The sequence below is a fragment of the Echiichthys vipera genome (genome assembly GCF_963691815.1).
Source record: "Echiichthys vipera genome assembly, chromosome: 12".
In the NCBI taxonomy this organism is placed as follows: domain Eukaryota; kingdom Metazoa; phylum Chordata; class Actinopteri; order Perciformes; family Trachinidae; genus Echiichthys; species Echiichthys vipera.
In genome coordinates, this window is record NC_139837.1 from 18,092,385 (window position 1) to 18,109,207 (window position 16,823).

Consider the following 16,823-nt stretch of genomic DNA (forward strand, 5'->3'; position numbering starts at 1 on the left):
ATTTGGTTAAAGATAGAGTTCAGAGATACAGTAGCTTTGGGGAATAGTACTATTTTTCCACTTTCAGAAACTAATAAATGCCTCAGGACAGACATTTTTATGTATTTGGTGTAGTTTGACATTTTGTTAGACAGCAAGATTAGGCTATCTTAATTAATAATAATTGTTTAGTGTCTATATGATTTGAGCGAAACTAAGCAAGTTAACTTAGTGGGGTGAGGGTGCACCTTTTTCCAAGCTTTGTCTGAAGGGAGGCCCACAGCAACAACAGTCAGCAACATCAGATTGTGACAATGATTATCAGGCTAGAGAGACAGGAAAAGAAGTTTGTTACCAAATTTAAAGCATCAAAGGTGATAAGAGAGAGAGAAAATGGTGGAAGGCGTTTCAAAGATGGAGAGAAAAAGACAAACAGGAAGGAACAAATAAGGAAGAGAGACAGAGAGGAGTAGGATGATGGAGCAAGGTTGTATATGTATGTATATGCAGACTGCAGTGTGTTGTCTGAACGCAGCAGGAAACTCAATGGACTGGGGTCCTTCATTATGCAGCCCAGGCACGGCTGACTGAGGAGTTGCCTGTTTAAACAGCTAAACCAAAACGCATAGTCGACTTGTGTCACACACACAACCTCTCAATGCATACGCTTTCATGCACAAATTAATTCTTACGCACGCACACACAAGCGGTCCATCTCACATTAAAGACAGCTGTGACGTCGTTGATACACTTTCTTTCATTAATTACAGGGACAAAAAAGAGCAGAACAAACAAACTAGGGGGCGAGAGAGAGAGAGAGAGAGAGAGAGAGAGAGAGAGAGAGAGAGAGAGAGAGAGAGAGAGAGAGAGAGAGAGAGAGAGAGAGAGAGAGAGAGAGAGGGAGAGATTGGATGTTGGAAATCAGACTTGCATAGGAGGGTCAGACATCGTTAGGAAGTACAGCCTAATGCAATATTGACTGTTGTCATAGCACTAACACTAACCCTGTACAAGCCGAGATTTAGGTTGAGCTACAAGATGCACAAACCCTAAAATAAAAGCTCCTACTCAGTTTTGGAATAATAAAACATTGCCCCTGGTCTGCAGTCCTTGCTGCTGGTAATATTGTCCTTACTGATGGCCTGAAATTCTTTTTTGATACAGCTCCTCCTTTAAATCTATGGAAATGACTGTTCGCAAAATATTGTGATTTATGAGGTCCTGGACATTTGGAATCACTACAGCTACAGTATGGACTAAAACTGATAAATGAAATAAATAAGTGCATAACTACTGACATACATATTGACACACACACACACACGCACACACACACACACACACACACACACGCATGCACGCACGTACACTCACACTCACACGCACGCACGTACACACACACACACACATACACACACACACACACACACACACATACACACACACACATACACACACACACACACACACACACACACACACACTAATACTGTCACGCCAATATTGTTAGGCCAATAAAGCACACTGAATTGCATTAAAAAAAAGATGTAACGCAGTCAAATATAATATAAAAGCTTTACTATTTAAAAATATAAATTACTTTAGCTATAAATCTAACTATGATATACCTGTATGTTGCATGTATCAGTACCACCTCTGACTACTGTACTAATGATATTTCTGTGAAATGTAACGTTCACAGACTATTTCACAACTAATTTAGAAACACAAGAAAAGACTTTCTGTGCTGTTTACATATCCTAATCCCTTAGATATAGCGGGGAGGTGGCTGCTGTGGTTTGGTGTGTCTCTGTGCTGGCGGATGTGTCTAATGAGCGATCCTTCCCTTCCACCGCTCCCAGTATCAAACGTCTCCTTCCACTCCAGTCGTTTACCCGCGGACTGATCTCTATGAAGTCTATGCTACTGCTTGTTCCAGCGCTTCGGCTTCAAACGCCGACGTGCCTTTTGGGGCTGCACACATATCTGCTCTCTTCCTCTTCCTCTCCATCTTTTTCTTTCCCTCCTTTGTGTTTCCCCTTTTCAAGTCTTCCCAGGCGTCTGCGAGTCTTTGTCTTCTCCCTCTTTCTTCTTTCAAGTCAAGACAGGTGGGAGCAAACAGCCTGGCAGTTTTCCTCTCCTTTTTTAAATCCACTTTCTTGTTTTCTTTCTTTGGCTGCTCTCTCTCCCCATCCCTCTCTCTGTATCTCTCTGTTTGAGTTGAGAGAAATCCTTGATCTACCATTTTGAAGGAGGAAAGAAAGCTTTGGTGTGTTTTTACCCACACAGCCTCATTGATTTTGGCCTACTGTATGTAGTAATCCTAATATACATACTGTGATTAAAACAAACATGGTTTATCACACAATAGACACACAGGCTGAGCCGCACACAATCACACAGGTGCACACGAAATTAAACTGCTACCGATGAGAGAAATGTAGCTCATCTGGCCCACAGGTAACAGTGAGGAGTTGACCTCGGTATGCTTTTCCAGGTATTCTGGGATATTAGCCACCTAATGTGCACTTTCAATCTGCAATAGAAAGTTATTCACAGTGAGTCCTTCAAAGGCTGATAAGGAAATAGATTGTAAAGCAATACTTAGTCATTGTGTATGAGGATAGTGGCTGCCAACTTTAGCTATAAGTGACTAGCTGAAGACATGCCCAGACACATTGTATGGTTAATTTGTAGAACTGTGGTTTTCATAATATAACCACAGTGAGTGGATCATCATGTGTAAAGGCAGTGGACTTCAGCATGGTCCTTTTTTAGTAATGTTTACTTGATTAATTTATTATTTAAATGTATTATTTTGCCAGCGGAAGAGCGGGGAGCTCCAGGCCACTGACGGCATGGTAGGACTGGGCACCACGTATGTGCGTGTGCCACTCCCCCAGACGTGGAGCAGGTTGAAATCCCGACCATCTCTCCTTCATCCTCCTCTGTGTACGTGCAGCCAACAGTCCTCTGCTCTGTAATGTTAGCTTTGTATCGTGCAAAAATGTAAGCCTGTCCACTTTTTTGCAGGCCTATCATATGCAAAATATCTGATTTAAACCCCTCTTGTAACCGCTCAAATATTCAATTTCACTGGGAAATATGTCACAGTACAGACGCCAAAGATGCTCATACTTCCGTTTTTTCATGGGGACTTTAACCTGAACCTTGAGCGTCAACTTCTAATGCAATGCCAAACATTCAGTTTTCACCGACTGCACCCTGCACGGCCTCATTTGCATGAAACTCCAATCAGCACCTCTCCCCTGTTTGTGCCGTATACACTGCAATTGGTATGAGAATAGCAGACTGAAAATAAAGCACAATTCAATGTCAGGAAAACAGCAACATGTCACAGCACAGTCTGTACTAGTCTTTGCACTGCTACAAATAAACAGTTTTTGAATTTGACTTTTAAAACCAAGAATACAATAGTGGTATAGAGGTAGATAAACAAATGAATACATACATTCAATATTACTCATTCTGAATTGTATTCCTGGCTGAACAGAGAAGCCCTTTAAAAAGCTGCATTTCAACCATGTAACTCTGGGACATACTGCATTTAATAATAAAACAAATAAAAAAAACAACTATAATTGAACAGTGAGTGGTCAAAGAGCGGAGGCAGCCCTACAGGAGGAGAGAGCCAAGTTAATTTATGAGCAAAAATCCTATTAGCATGTGTCTAGTGGCATAAAGCCATCAGAAATAAACAGAGAGAAGAAAGCTCAATTTAAAATGAAATGCAGCGTGAGGGAGAAAAGGCAGTCTCACTCTTTCTTTCTCTCTCTCTCTCTCTCTCTCTCTCTCTCTCTCTCTCTCATTGCTTCTCTCTTTATTACTCTCCTCCAAAAATCATCCCAATTACAGCGCTAATTTTAGCCTCCAGTTGGTGTGCATCTGTGTATTTTTACCTTTCCAATAGATCAGAAAAGAGGCTTAACAGCAGGCAGAGGTCGAACTAACTAACCTATGTCGGCTTCACACAGCTCATAAAACCCAACACTAAGCTGGTGTGTGTGTGTGTGTGTGTGTGTGTGTGTGTGTGTGTGTGTGTGTGTGTGTGTGTGTGTGTGTGTGTGTGTGTGTGTGTGTGTGTGTGTGTTTGTATGCTAGAAATCAAGAGAAAATGAGCAAGAGACATAGCAGCATGCTCTCCCAAAAAACGTGTGTGTATCTGTGTGAGAGAGAAGACGACAGCTTGCACGAAAATCCCTACATTTGCGATTGCGCGTGTGCATGCGTGTGGAGCTCAGTGCATTATGTTGCGGTGTTTTTTTTTCAGCGTACACAACTGCCAAAATGTCATTCCAGTAACACAACGATCATCAAAGCCTGCGCCATCTATCCTAAAGACCATCTAGTGATATTCATAAAGAGCATAGCAGATAACAGCCTTGTCATGTTAACTCCTCCATAATCCAGACGTCTAGCCTTTCATCTATACTCGTGTGCATGTGTGTGTGAGAGAGAAGAGAGAGAAGATGATCATATATGCTGCTGTTGTTAAGGCTTATCACTGAGATCAGAGTGATGTCAAAACAACTGTGTGCTGGCAGGTGATGACACGTACACACATCCGTGCATACTGTACACACACACACAAGCATATAATCACTAAAAGGATTCATGTGTGCAGATGACACACACACACACACACACACACACACACACACACACACACACACACACCTGGTAACAAACACAACCATGTGTTATCAGCAAGGAAACACATACTCATAAACACACGCGCTATACATCATAAGGAAGGCGTGGCCTACACACACACACACACACACACACACACAGTTTCCCCCCCAGACAGGTGTAGTAGAGTCACTCCAGTTATTTGAGCTGTTGTAGCACAGCCAGCAACAGCCTCAGTCTAATTACCTCTGGGACGCCAACATCACGCCAGTAGCAAAGCAGGTGTGTGTGTGTGTGTGTGTGTGTGTGTGTGTGTGTGTGTGTGTGTGTAGTGCCATGACTGTGTATTTGTCTCGGTGGGCACTCCAAATTGAAATGTACTTTGAGATAGAAACGTTAATAAAAACCTTGATCAATATTTCACAAACTGCAGCTGATTTTCTTGTTAACAGGTTCTTTAGTTTGCACCCAAAGGTAAAAATGCAGGAGATATGTTTGACAGGAGCTTCCCAATGTGGTATTTTTATCACAAATAAATGTCTGCTGTGGTGCTCTGATACTGAGCTGATCAAAAGGTTTCACTTTTGCTGCTGTGGTAAAAACCCTAAGATACTGATAAGTAGGGAGTCCTAGAGAGTGTTGTGCTTCATTGAAAAATGGTTATTAGTTACAGTTACAATTAGTTACATCAAAAAGTAACTAAATTTCTTTACTTGTTAGCTAAAAAGTAATGCGATACCATGATAAGTCACTTTTTAAATGTCTACTTTGAAATGCTGCCATTGCACCCATGAGACCAATATGTTTATGACTGTATGCTCAAGGATCTCTCATGGTTGCGATGGTCGTTTTCAAACATTCATTAATGTCAGCCAGCTGCTGAAATGCATTCATCGGCTAACTCATCACTCATGGTGGCGATAAACTGGGTGACTCTTTATCAATGAACCTACACTGAATGCCTTTGTACATTTTCACTTTGTACATACAACAGAGCAGTCAATAAAATTGATTTTAAAAAGGTTTTTAAAAATTGTTAAACATCGCAACCATGAGAGGTCCTTGAGAATACAATCATAAATGTGCACCAAAAAATATCAGGCTGATGGCTCCAGTAGAGATTAGCTGACAGACAGATACACATGCGAGCGAGAGCATGATCCCCTCGCTTACGCCTGGTAGATGGTGAAGATAATTTAGTAGTTCATTTTAAAAATAACGCCAAGTTCTCGTTTGAATATTTGCTACTACCACCAAGATCCGCCAAAAGTACAAAGGTCCGCTGTAACAAGGAAATTACGTTTTAGAAGTGGGGACATAATACTTGACTCAATGACAGTCAACATGGCAAAAAAAAGGAAAAACTCAACTTTATCAACAGAAAATACATTAGCAACAAGATGTCAAATATATACATATATATATATATATATATATATATGTATACACAGTATATAGCAGGTTGCTGTTTTGGTGTGTAGTTTTATGTTATGAATGTATTGTATTTATTGCTTCACATCCATGTGTGCATGTGTCTTGTTCACTCTTTCAGAATTTCCATGAGATCAGCAGCTGCCTCCCGCCCAGTTCAATCAATAGCTTGTTACTGCAGCCTAATGTCTTGCCCAGAGAGCTGACACACACACACACACACACACACACACACACACACACACACACACACACACACACACACACACACACACACACACACACACACACACACACACACACACACACACACACACACACACACACACACACACACACACACACGTTATGTACACAGGACAAAGCTGATCAACATGCAACAGAAAAAACATGTATTGTAACAGAGGAATGGACACGCATATTTAATGGTTAAAACAGAAAAACTAAATCTTTGGCAACATGCTAATTTCCAAGGTCTCCAGTAAACAAACAGCTCTCAAGGGGCAGCATTTCAGCTTTACGGTATAAACTCAGTCAGCCTGGAGGAGAGCAGGACCAGGACTGAAAAAAGAAAAAAGCCTAGATAAGATGAAAGAGGAGCAGGAGGAGGAGGAGGAGGAGGAGGAGGAAAGGAACCATTAATATATAGAGAGAGAGACTAAGCAGGAAATGAAAGTTTAGATTTGTTCTTTCATCTGCAAGATAGGTTTTATGACAAAAACCTGATTTAGCAATTGGATCTGTCATCTTATTCTCATGGTGTAAAAGAGATTGTGCTTAAGTGTTTCAATGATTCCTTTTTATATTACACCTTTAAATGATAGGCTTTTGAAAAATGTGCGTACAGACAGTGCAAGAGCAGCAAAATCTTCAATTCTAGAAGACTAGAAGTAATTAGATCAAAGTTCAGGCCAACACGATTTTAACATATTGCTGTAATCGATGAATGATCGAGTAAGAGAGCAGTGCTGAGACAAGATACAAACTTTTAGACACCCTGGCAGAATCGTTGTATTTTTGAAGGGAGTTAAAGTGAGTTTTCAGTCCATAACAGCAGATGCTGAGTGACTCTGCTGCTCTGACTGGACTTTTAAGTTTATTGCTGAACGGTAAACAAGTTAAATTGAGGCTGTGTCTGCAGCAGCTGTCCACCACTCACTGCAAAATGAAGAACATGCAGCAAAGGCCTGCAGGTCAGAGTCAAACCCAGGGCCGATGCGTCAAGGACTTTTAGTCTCTGTATATGGGGAGCCTGCTCTACTCACTGAGCCACCAGGCGCCTTAAAAGACACAGTTGAATAGGTTTTTGTATATATATATATGCCTCCACTATCGATCAGCACATCAAATTACTTTTTAAAAAGATGGTTTTAAGTGGACACTAAACACACAATCTGAAAAGATTCCTCAAGTAACGAGATTGCTAAATATAATCTAGGCTTTGTTTAATTAATTGATTGATGTATATAAAAAGCGTACTGTGAGGGGTGAAGAGAAGAGACAGGCCAGGAAAAAAACCCCAACAGGAAGTGTCCAAAGTTTGGGATCATTTCAAACTGAAACTAAATGACATCAATGCTTAAAACATTAACAACTTTACAACGTAGCATGTCGATGATACGGCACTCACGGATCTCTGCTCCTCTAAATACTCAGTCGCAGCAAACTTGTTTATGGCTCTTGCTTGAAATGACACTTAAATGCAAAAAATTTAGTTTTAGTTTTTTGACAGAAAATATTATTGTTTGCAATTTAAGCAAAAAAAGAGTAGATTTTCAAAAAAAAGAAACCAATTAGCTGTTCATTTGAAGAGACCTGCCATATCTCTTTTGTATATATGTTAATTGCTCTTTAATTAAGCAGAAGAATTTATTAATTACTCGATTAATCGATGGAATAACTGGCAGAATACTCGATTACTAAAATAATCGATAGCTGCAGCCATATTGGACAGCCTCTGCAGCAGCGAAAAATGCACGCTGGGAAACATATTGGCAGTCAGAGAAGCGAAAATTGATAGTTTGGACAAATTCAATCCACAACTGATGAAGAAGGGTTTGAACATTTAACATGAACGTCTCATCAGCTGAGTCCAGTGACCTCTGCCTTCCCCCTGCAGCCAGCCATGTTGGTTGGCAATGCACTGGTGGGTTTGTGCGAATACAGAAAAATATACAAACAGGAACGCACACAAGCCCCCTTCAAACACACATCCACTTCTATTTCTACTGCCACTTATGCATTCACTCACTACACACACATACACACACACACACACACAACAGCACAGCATTCTTTTGTTCGAGCCTTTGTTTTGCCGTTTCTACCTTTTCCCTGGCTGAGGGTTTGAAAGTGATTACCGATGCAGTCCACTTCATTAGCATGAGAACAAAAACAGCGTGGGGAACACATTATCACTTCACACAGAAAGACTGAGAGCTGCCTGCCCGTTTGTTTACGCCATTGCGTTCGGACATTTTCTAGTAGCGCCGACACTGCTGTCTCATGAGGACGGCGTTTTCTGCAGGAGGAAGCAGCAGAGCCGGGAGGGGCAGGAGGAAGAAAACACAGACGGGTAAAGAGGCAGACAGAGATAGAGGTATAATACTCTGAAATGTGTAAACCAAGTGCATGCATCAGTCACGGTGTACATAAGCAGTGAATATTCAGATGCTCTTAACCAAAAGATATTCTGTCCCTTTCACTTTCTGCACAGCAGTCATCACAAAAAACTGGCTTGTTACAGTGGAAAAATAGGGTGTGAAATCTGTTAAAAGTTGTCTAATTACATTCCCACCCGTTACTGTGTTTATATTCTTCCATTTACCTTGTGACACAGAGCAACAATGGGCCCCGCACTCAGAATAACTGGAGTAACATCCAGGTAATTTTCTATTTTGTCTCATCTCATTAGACTACTGCTGTGTATCCACATTCTTTCATTCACCGTGATAGAGAGCAGTGATTATGGTGAGGAGATCTGCAGTAGAAATAACTTTGCTAGATGTGTTACTGATAAAGAGATGACTTCAAAGTCTTTTTCCTAACAAACCATCCACAGGCATCAGAAACCCGTAGTGCAAAAGACAAGCAGCACAAGCTGACCAATCACAGTTTACTACGCCTTGGCCCAGAGGAGGCACAAGGCAATGATACAGTCGCCTATGGCAAAGCTACCAAGGCTATGTGGATATGCTCTGTAGCTACTGAAAAGCCCTAAACCTAAGAATTCAGGTTACAGAGCACAATGCTCATACTGGAGTGCAGAATTTCTTAGACTGTGGGTACCCCAACATTATATTATTTTGTATCTTATTTTGTACCTAAAACAAATAGGGTGACTAATGACATTTGTTTTTGAAGGTTTTGAAAGGTTATCTTTACTGTATGAAGAGATAGAGTAATAACAGAGAGTAAAACCTAAATATGGAAAAAATTAAATAATTCTGTTTTTGCCAGGGGCCCTCTGGAGCCATACCAAGGACCCGTGGTAGACAGTGAACCAGGGTATGAGAACCATTGGCCTTGTAAACTTCCATTTTAAGCCTTAATCCTTCATCCATCCATTCCTCTCTCCTCTGCCTCTTTCCTCAGTCTGCAGCCTGCAGGGAGGTGTGCAAGCAGAAAGGAGAGAAATATAGAGCAAATAAGAATGTAAGGCTCCAGAAAAAGCTATTTGGAGCTGGTTGACCCAGGGGTCAGCTGGCTGGCTGGCTTCCTGGTTAAAGGGGATTGGTGGGAAATGGAGGCAGCTTCGGTTAGCCAATCACAATGCGCTTAGCGGAAATCAATGAAGTTCCACGGGAAATGTCAGCCTGGACTGACCTTTTGGAGACTACAGCCTCCTGAGTCATAGAGGAGAGGAGGATGAGGACAGGAAATAAGAGGGGATGAGGTCAAAAGAAAAGAAAGAAATCAGGATGAAAAAGATGGTGAGCAATAGAAAGGAGGGAGGAATGAGGAGAAATTAGAAAGGCAGAGAGGTGAGAGGGAGAAGTGGAAACAGTAGAAATGGAAGAAGAAGATAGAGAAAACACAAGTAAGAGGCACAGAAGACACATTAGGTGTTTTTTATAATTTCACTTGACAATTTCACAGAATTTAATTATTGTGAATGTCTATTTGACTTTCATCACTATTTTATTACTTTCTTTATCTTATTTAGTTTAAAAGTTTTCTATCATTTTCCTGCGACTGCATTGTAGAGACAAAGTGTAAAGTCTCAGAGCATTTCTCTAAACCCAAACCACATTTTGATTTCAGATATAAGTTGTGATAATGACGAAGGATACATGTAAACAATTAGAATAACTGCTGTGGATTTCAGTGGTAATTATCCAAAAAAAGTGATCTGCATGCACCTGCAGACTAAAAATTCAGGACTTTCCTTGTCTGTCTTTGACAATCATTCTGTATTCTGATGCCAAGCAGCAAAATTTCTCCATATAAAAGAAGCTTTGGGCAGAAAACATTTCAGAGATGGAAAGAACGAGGAAGCAGTGAAGAAGATAAAGAAGCAGTGACCTTTACTGTCTCCTGCCCTGCCGTCTCGTCGTCTTAAACCAGCCTCTGTGGGACCCAGGAGGAGCGAGTGAGCCAGAGAAAATGGGGATGGGTGGTTGGTGGGGTGGGAAACACGACGACTCTCCATCTGGCCCTGAAGAGGTTCTCTTTTCTTCTCTTTTCTTTCAGTCCAAAGGTCCCTTGTCTCTGTAGTTTGTCTATATTATTAAGATTTTTTTAATATCTAGAACTTCTTACATCATCTGCTTCCCATTCTCAGTCCATCCTTCCAACCCTCCTTCATATATTTTTCCTTCCTTCTTTTGAAGACCTAGATAAACTGCTTTATTTTTCTCGAATCCCACCTTCCCTTTATCCAGTCATTTTCTTAGTTCCTGCCTAAAACCGGGAGTCGAATATGAAACACGGAGACATTAATCACGTTTGATTATCCCATGCAAAAGTCAACTGTGAACATCGGATATTGAGCGCCAATCTGAAGCTGTCAATTGCTACTAGTGGGTGACCTTTAGGTCAAATGCTCCAAGATCCCCAAAGTGCACGAGTGTGTGTACAAATATACACAAAAAGGCTCAAAATGATACGCATGCACTTGCAGAAATATACCAACATAATCATCAATGTGATCTGCATACACACGCACACAAATTTAGTCTTAGTCTTTCTCTCTTTCTCCCCCTTTCCATCTCAAACCCTGCTGTCATTCCTAACACACACACACACACACGCACAAGCAGGCATCTCTCTTTGAACTGAGTGCTGCAGTGTGTTCAAAGCAAAGACGAAGGCAAAAATACGGGGGTGGTGAGGGGAGAGAGAAGGACACTTCAAGGTGAATTTGATTTCCACATCATTTTAACACACTTGCACAGGCAACACACACACACACACACGCACACACACACACACACACACACACACACACACACACACACACACACACACACACACACACACACACACACACACACACACACACACACACACACACAAACACACACACACACACACACACACACAAACAACTCACACTCTACCCAAGTCAAGCCAGCAAGTAAGCATATGTATGATGGGTTATTGCCAAGCAGCCACTGAAATACATACATACAGTGCAACTGACATACTGAACGTATACACACTAGGCATTTAATTTATCTGTGTGTGTGTGTGTGTGTGTGTGTGTGTGTGTGTGTGTGTGTGTGTGTGTGTGTGTGTGTGTGTGTGTGTGTGTGTGTGTGTGTGTGTGTGTGTCTGTGTGTGTGTGTGTGTCTGTGTGTATGCGTGTGTTTGTGCCTGAGCACACGCATTACAATCTGTATCTTATACATATTTATGATTTTTTGCTCATAACAGAGGATCACCTTTAAACTTCTCCCTTCTCCAAACTGTCTGTTTGCATATGTATGTGTGAGCGTGTGCATGCGTGTGTGCTCACAGAATATGCATATGAGTGTGGAGGAGCAGAATGACTCATGCAAAGTTGAACTGAACAGTGCAGAGTCGCGCATTCGCTGGACAAAATAGCACAACAAAACATTTGGAGCAACCGTTGCACGGCGGAACCTGCAATAACCCTGAGTGTGTTTGTTGCAAATGTGTCTGACCAATTAAAGCAATCAAGTCAAGTGCAACCAGCCCACCGTGCTGCATATTGATAAGGCTGGGAGTACAATGTGGCGACCTGGGCCTATGCGCTATACTCCTCTGACCCCTGTGTCCACTTCTACCACCAACGCCAACCGAAGCCACAGCATAAACACTTTGCAGCACTTAGTTTCGCTGCGGTCCACACGCACGCTAGCTGCAAACACCGGCTTGACAGTATGACAAATATTGCCTTCCATCCAGAGCGAATGAGGTAACGTCAAAAAAAAAAAGAAAAAGAATCAACAGCTCATTAGAAAGATAAAAACCTCTCAAAGCCCTGAGGGTGAAAGAGAAGGGGGTGGAAACAAGAAATGAAAAAGAAGAGAGAGAAAAAGACTTGAGAGACGACAAATCTTGAATCTGTGTAACTCAATTCGGAGGCCCTGCTAGAGACAGCTTTCTTCATCTCATTCTCCCTCTCTCTTCATCTTTGTAGCTTTCCGTCTTTCTGTCTTTCTCTCTCTCTTCTCCTCCTGGCCCCTTGATAATTTTTCCCCACCAACCAATAAGCCATTATGTGGCAATAATATGGCTGCTAATGGACGCACTGACCTGGGAGGAAGCACATGGCACAGCATTAGCCCAAATGCTATCCAAAGCTACCACAAGACTCAATTCAAAATTACCCCGACTGAGTGTGTTGGTGCAAACTGTGTGTGTGTGTGTGTGTGTGTGTGTGTGTGTGTGTGTGTGTGTGTGTGTGTGTGTGTGTGTGTGTGTGTGTGTGTGTGTGTGTGTGTGTGTGTGTGTGTGTGTGTGTGTGTGTGTGTGTGTGCGTGTGTGAGTGTGTGTGTTAGTGAAACCTGCAGTGTCTTAACAGGACTAATCTTTTTTGTGATTCTTCTGATGAGTTTGGTGTCTGGCTGCATAAATGGACATCTTTTGGTCAGTGATTGAGGAAGTACTTGGATCCCTTTTCAGAAGAAGAAGATATGTAAGTTGCTTCTGTCAAAAGGATGAAATGTAATATGTAAACATACTCCATTACAAGTAAAACTCCTGCATTTAAAATAAAAAAGTAAATAACAGCACTATTAGCAGCAAATATATAACAAAGGTACCATGATATGCCCATTTTCAGGTTAATGCTTTTATTTTGGGTTTGTGGTTTGGGTCCAGAAAATACTTTATTCCACTGTCAACATTTCAGTTGATACATTTTTTCAAGCAACACAACCCCTCACAAATGACTTCACTATCTTTCACTGTAAGAATTTGACTGATTGACTGGCGGAAGTCTCTAATGCGCCTGCTTTAAGGGCCCGATAATGCGGAAGCAGTGCTGATCAACTGGGTGTTTTTATATGCAGCAGTTGAACTTCTTTCATTCAGCAACTTTCATAGGAATGAATGGAGCTCCCGCCTGGAATACTGCATCCAATTCTCTTTTTTATCCATCGTCTCTGCACTGTTGTTGCCACCGGGTAATGACTGTAATGGCACTGTAGTGGCACTTCCTACAAACATGGACAAACACACAATTGACTCTGTGCCCCCAAAAGGTGAAGAGTTGTTTGCTGATAGACAGCTGCATATTTAAAAAGAAAAGTCTTGCCAGGTTTTTATGGGTGATGTGGGCTCAGGGGGTCTTATTACATTATGAAATCATTAAAACAATTAGAATGTACTCAGTCCATTGAGAAACAACAATTAAAACTTAATAAGAATCAATTATAACTACCAAACCTTACTCAGAACACACAGAAACATTTAAAAGAATTAGAGCTCATAAAGAATCAATTATAAACTAAGATGTTTTCTCTGAACAGAAGGAATATTGTTTCTTAATTTCTAGGGTGGTACATCCATCAAGAGATGGAAGTTATCTTTCAAGCAAAGCAAAAGAATAGAGACACACACACATGTGTATACACACAAACACCATGGCAGACAGGTCATTCATGCTGTGGAGGTCATAGGTTACTCATATGTGAGGAAAACCTCAATCACACTGCTGGCTCACAAACACACGTACACACTGATACACAGAGAAAGAGAGAGGGAGGATTTGTTTAATCGTTTGGCCAAATCGGACAGATGGTTGTACACTTCCAAAAGAGCAGTGTGACTAGGAAAATGGGCCATCAGTGACCCTCACCGTGTGTGTCTTTGTGTGTGCGCGCTTATCCATGTATGACAGTGTTACAAAAGCAAATGTTACACAAGTATTGTTTCAGTCCCATTGTAACCCACTGCCAAGCCCTGATAGTAATCAGGCTGGCAAGACAGTAAACGGTAGAAGCGGACTGGACAACATGCATCAATCAAGGCTGAATACCACGAGGAGAAAACCCCTCCACACTTCGATGCCTCCTTCCTTCCCCGCTTCCTTCCCAGCCAATACCCTTCTCCCCGCCTTCCTCATTCTGTCTCTTTCTTCTTCCAATCCCTTTTTGACTCTCCTGCAACAGCTTCCAGACACTGAAGCCTTTTTCCCTCTCTTCCCACGCTGTTATTTTCTTTAAGTTCTTCTCTTTTACCCCTCTTCAATCAATTAACAGCAAAGCAGCAGGTCTTTAACACAGTAGACCTGGCCAAGAAAAGATGGAGCCCACACAGGTTCACTGACATGCATACTGATGCATGCAAGAATAAAGTAAACATGGTACATATCATGCACACAATGTGGGGTCAAACACTTTGTAACATAAGTAATTAACACACTGCTGAACTGGTCTTTACATGAGAGGAGAGCTCAATTACATACACACACAGCCAAAGATCATGCACACACATGTGCGCACACAAGGGCGTAAACAAATATAAAGCACTTTGGCACATACACACTCTGGCGGGCGTCCAGACTGAGTCTTGTTGCTTGGGTCTATAAAGCCCTGAGCACCATATCGACAACTGTAATAACTGTGGCTGGCAGGAGAGAGCAGATTACAGCAGCAATCATAGGCCCTACGCGCACACATGCATGCACGCACACACAAATACACATCTTCTCTTTCTGTCAGAGACCAGTTTCTTTTCATCACCGATATAGATAAACACATGGGTCCATCCTACAGTATAGCCTTTATAAAGCAGTAACAGTGTAGCAGTGGACAGCCACATGGTAACAGTGTGTCCCAGGTCTTGACCTATGACTATAATGCAGCAGTGTGTGTCTTAGAATATTTGAGATTAAAGGATGAAAATGATCCAGTATCATTTCTTAGAAGAAATCAAATTATTTACGGAACTGCAGGTGCAATCTTTTGACTTACGGAATATCAAATATGATTGATTTGTCTATAAACTGCAGACTTCTAAATTAACTATGAGATAACTGATGAGAGACTAATGAGCGTTTGTGTTGCCTTCACACACCTATAAATGCCATCTAATCTCATACTAGGAAATTGTTCCTCAGAGAAACAGAGAGCAGGTATACAACCAGTGAGTAAACCAGACAGCATATGAGTAAACCAGTCAGTCAGCCAGCCGGGTCAGCAAGGGTCTGTTAACGCAGCACAAGGCCACTGGGGGACAATGGAAGTGGGCTATATTGAAGTAGAGAGTTAAGCTAAGATTGGGGTCAGAACTATATGGCACACAGGTCTAGGAGAGAAAAAATGTGGAGAGGAGAGGAGAGGAGAGGAGAGGAGAGGAGAGGAGAGGAGAGGAGAGGAGAGGAGAGGAGAGACCAGACCAGACCAGACCAGATATGAAAAATCCCACATTATTTTCTTTTACGCATTGAGATCAAGCTTATTTGTTATGAGGAGTCCTACTAATCCTGTAAAAAGAGGGAGATTATATGATGGAAATGTACAGTATATCAGAAAGCCAGCACTACAAACTGGTGGCACGGAGTTCATCACATTTAAAGTTCAATACAGACTCAGTGGAATGCCCCTTAAAAGTAAAATCAGCAAGATCATTAATTCAACCACTGTGGGCATTGATTTAGTGATATGTTTTTTTAGTTTTTAGGTCTTTTCATTTTATTTTATTGCCTGTTCCTAACGTTTGACATTTTGTAGGTGACACCCACACACAAAACATGGAAAACATCCATAAACACACATTTTCCTCTGCAGGTAGGATTTTTGACAAAATGATAATATAAAATGGTGCAGATTATGACATTAATATACCCAAATTCATTACATCCAGGGACATTTATTAGCTAACTGTAGTACTTGGACTGTCTACGCATGGGGTTCTAGATACAGTCCAACACTTAAAATATAAGTCAAATATACTGTAGAATCAGTGCAATGTTACATTAGACTGCCAGAACTAGATTATCACTGCATAGACTTTATGTGGACAATGAGTGTGACTTGGTGGTTATGTATGCTGGCAATAATAAGTGTTGACACTGTGTGCAGACCCCACATCCATTTCAATCATTCTGTTCTGTTCTCCTCTATCTCACCTCTCCTCATTCATACACTGTTCCCTCCCTCCTTTACTCTCATCATTCTCTTCCCCTCTCTCTTTCTCCTCCTCTCCCTCTCCATCGGCCCCCTGACCAAGGAGAAGCGATTTGCAGCAGCAATCCGTCGCTAATTCTCGCTCAGCGTTCATGAAAAATGTATAGCAGGCAGACTGTAGGGAGATGCAGATTGGCGCTGGGCCCTCAGCAAGAGCCT

General features: G+C 41.6%; 1 protein-coding gene across 3 annotated transcripts in view; it reads right to left on the reverse strand.

Annotated features, from left to right (window-relative positions):
* LOC310954539 (AT-rich interactive domain-containing protein 1B-like) overlaps nucleotides 1-16,823 on the reverse strand; it is a 189,295-nt gene that overhangs the window by 103,197 nt on the left and 69,275 nt on the right. The gene's annotated exons all lie outside the window — the stretch shown is intronic.